This window comes from Pteropus alecto, unplaced genomic scaffold, assembly GCF_000325575.1.
Source record: "Pteropus alecto unplaced genomic scaffold, ASM32557v1 scaffold76, whole genome shotgun sequence".
NCBI classification, from domain to species: domain Eukaryota; kingdom Metazoa; phylum Chordata; class Mammalia; order Chiroptera; family Pteropodidae; genus Pteropus; species Pteropus alecto.
Genome location: NW_006443138.1, coordinates 22,972,663 through 22,977,064, shown reverse-complemented (window position 1 = coordinate 22,977,064; position 4,402 = coordinate 22,972,663).

Sequence of the window (4,402 nt, the reverse complement as noted above, 5' to 3'; positions counted from 1 at the left end):
ATATTATATATATATATATATCTCATGTGATCCTTAAAATGGACTCTTGTTCTTGGCATTTAGTGATAAAAGTATTTTGGAAAGAATAATGAACTACAAGAATGCTTTCGGTACTTTCTCAATGGGAGTTAGATTAATGTAATTAAGTTTATTTCAGAGGCAGAAAGTAAAACAAAGATTTTAGAGACTAGTTAAGGAAACACAACTGTGCTACAATCCTAAAACTTTTTAGTGAGATATTCTGGACACCTGATTATTTTTTAGAGCTAAACACAACTGGGGATAGCTCAAGTAGTTTTCCAGGCATATAATTTTTCTCCTACTGCCAGCTCAGTTAATTACAGAATTGATAGGAAAGTTTAGCTGTGTCAGAGAGACATATGTATTGAAAAATCATGAATATTACAGTGATTTCTAACTTAATTTCCTAACAAGTGAACTAAGTTATTCTAATAACATTGAAAACACAAACTTTTTTATTTTGAAATAATTTTAAACTCTAAATGGAATTTGTTAAAATGGTACAGAGTTTCCTGTATCCTTCACCTATAACATTTTATATGATCATAATACAATGATCAAAATCAGGAGATTGAAACAATACTACTAACTAAACTACAAACTATATTTTACCAGTTTATTTTTAATTTTATTTATATTAATTTATTTTCTGTTCATTTATTTATTAATACTTTCTTAGAGGTTTTGACTTATGCTTGGCTGAGCTATCAAGATGTGTCAGTCTTTACATTTCCAGTCATAGATTGGGAGTGGAATAAGAGACTTCTTTCTGGGGAGTGAAAGAATATTTTATGACTTATTCAAGGAAGGAAAAAAAAGATATCTTGTCTTCCCTTTTTGTAAACATAGCTAATACAGAAACTCTCTTCTGTAGTGTAGCTCATCTTATTTACAAGAATAGAAAGAAATATAAACATACAATCTACACTGAATATAATAAAGTTTGCAAAAAGATAAAATACGTTTAAAAAAATCTTAAAATTTGTGTGGAACTACAGAAGACATTGAATAGCCAAAGCAATCCTGAGAAAGAAGATCAAAGCTGGAGCTATCAAACTTCCTGATTTCAAACTGTACCAAAAGCAATAGTAATTAGAACAATATGGTACTGGCATAAAAATAGACACATGGACCAACGTAATAAAATTGTGAGTCCAGAAAGAACTCTTCACATTATAGTCAACTAATATTTGACAAAGTTGCCAAGAATATACAATGGAGATAGTCTCTTTAATAAATGATGTTGGGAAAACTAGATAACCACATGCAGAAAAATAAGATTAGATCCTTTTTTTACACCAGTCACAAAAATTAACTCAAAATGAATTCAAGACTTAAACATAAGACCTCAAGCCATAAAACTTTGAAAAGAAAACACAGGGAAAATCTCCTTGACATTAGTCTTGACAACATTCTTTTTTGGGTATAATAACAAAGGCATAAGCAACAAAAGCAAAAGTCAATAAGTAGAACTACATCAAACTAAAAATATTCTGCACAACAAAAGAAACAATCAACAGCAATAAAAAAAGGCAACCTATGGAATGTTAGAAAATATTTGCAAAACATATATCTGATAAGGGCTTACTACTCAAAATATATAAGAATTTACATGATTCAATAACAAACAATCTGATAAAAATAAACAGAAGAATTAGGTTTTTTTTTTTAAAGAAGACATACAAATGGCCAACAAACATACAAAAAATGTTCAATATCACTAATCACCAGGGAAATGCAAATCAAAACCAGAATGAGATATCACCTCGTACCTGTTAGAATGTCTATCGTCAAGAGGACAAGAAATAAGTATTGGTGAGGATGTGGACCATTGTGCACCATTGGTGGGAATGTAAACTGGTACAGCCACTATGGAGAACATCATGGGGGTTCCTCAAAAACTTAAAAAATAGAACTACCATATTTTACAACAGTCTCACTTCTGGCTCTGTATTCAAAGGAAATGAAAACAGGAACTCAAAGAGATATCTGCAGTCTCATATTTATTGCAGCACTATTTAAAACAATCAAGATATGCAAAAACCTAAAAGTTCATCAATAGATAAATGGACAAAGAATATCAAACACACATGTGCATGTGTGCGTGCATACACACACACACACAAACACACACAAATACTATTTAGCTATGAGAAAGAAGGCAATTCTGTCATTTGAAATAACATGAATGGACCTTGAGGGCATTATGCTAAGTGAAACAAGTCAAACAGAGAAAGACGAATACTGTATGATTTCACTTTTTTGCCAAACTCATAGAAACAGAGAGTAAAATGGTGATTACCAGAGGCTAGGGCATGGGAGAAATGAGAAGATATTGGCCAAAGGGTACAAACATCCAGTTAGAAAATGAATAAATTCTGGGGATATAATATGATTAACTATATTCTGAATATAGTTAACAATACTATGTTAAATACTTGAAACTTGCTAAGAAAGTAGATATTAAATGTCGTCACCAGAAAAAAAGATGGAATATATAAATTGTGGAGGTGTTATCTAAAGTTATGGTGGTAATCATATTGCAGTATATGTGTATCAAATTAACAAATTGTACACCTTAAACTTACATGATGTTATATGTCAATTATCTAAATAAAACGAATAAAAAAGAAAATACATGTTATAATTACTAGATTGTTAAAATAATATGCCATGTTAATTAAATTATAATTGAAAGCACACACACAAAATAATCAAAACAACATACCTGAGTGTCATCCCTACTCTGTTATTTTCTGTAAATAATTTACTTATCATTCATCTTTGACTCCTTTTTTAATAAAATATAAATAATGATAAAAGCCTCATAAGACTGTTTTAAGGATGAAAATTGGATAATGTAAAAAACATGCCTGAAAATTAGTAGAGGATGCATTTAATAATTATCACTTTTTAAAATAATTTAATTATAATGAAAACATATTAATATTAGATGTAAAACGATTTTCCCAAATCACAAATAAAAAAGTGAGGTGGTCTTATACAAAGGAATGTGGAACATTTTCTCTGTGTTATAACTAACAGAGCATTTTATGATTCTTTTTTAAATTTAGGGAAAGCTTTCATCTAGTAGACTCCATAAATCAGCCTGAAGAGAATTTAATTTATCTCTAAGTGAAATGAAAAATAAAAAGACTGTCTTCTCTATCCTCCTACTTAATATTTAATATTCTAATAAGTAGTTCTAGAGCAGTATTTCAAACTTAGATTTCAGGCAACAAGAGCTTATGTCAGGGTGCTGTCAGTGCCTTTAGGATTTTAAGAAAAAGTTTGTAAGTAGGTTGCATAATATTTCTTATTTTACTTTTTGCTCTCTCATCTAAAAGAATTTTCTATTTTCAATTCCTTGACATTTAACTTTAACCTTGAAGGTCATTTATTTTCTTTACATATTTTTTTTAGTCATTACCATGTTATGTATGCATGCAAAGCATAGCTCAAGGGTGCTAATCTTTTAAATCCTTATAATATCCAGAATTTTTATTTTTTTGTTACAAAAGTGATGGTCATAAATAATTTTGACTGAACTTGATTGCTGGGTAAACCCGTGATAAGACTGAACATAAAAATTCAAGACTGTTTCTAAGACAGTGTTGTTTGATAGACTTATTGCTTAAGTAGGAAGCTATATGCAAGAATTTTATAAAGATAGTGTGACCTCTGATGAAGATGCAACTAGGAAAAACATTAGATGGTCAATTTAGAGAAACATGTTTTATTTCTGGTTACATTACTCGTGACCCTGGCCAAGTTACTTAACTATCATATATGTCTTAAGTCGTATATGAAGAATATAGTTGAACTCATAGAACTTACAAAACTTTTACAACACTAAAATTTATAATGCTCTTTGGTTTGATGCTTCATTAAGAGACATTTAAATCATATAGTGTTTTTGCACAAGAAAGAGAAGAAAGGAAATCGAATGCTGATTTTTGCTCTATATTGGTTGATTTTTTTTTATCATTGTCAGATAGATAATATTTAGAGAAGAGCACCTTATAAGTTGTTCAAGATCACACAGCTAGTAAATTGAAGGAAATTATCAAAGTCAGGAATTAGTTTCCAATCTCGTTCTCTTTCCACTCCACTGCAGTTACTCCCAAAAGTTAGTGACTATGTTTCTTTTCCAATAGAAATTCAAAATGGTAGTTATGAAAAAATCATGAGATGTAAAGTATAGCATAAGGAATATAAGCAGTAATATTATAATAACATTGCATGGTATCAGATGGGTACTAGATTTATCAAGGTGATCACTTCATAAGTTGTATAGATGTCTAATCATTATGTTGTACACCTGAAGCTAATATAATGTATGCCAACTTCCATTAAAAAATAAAATAAATATTTAATAAAA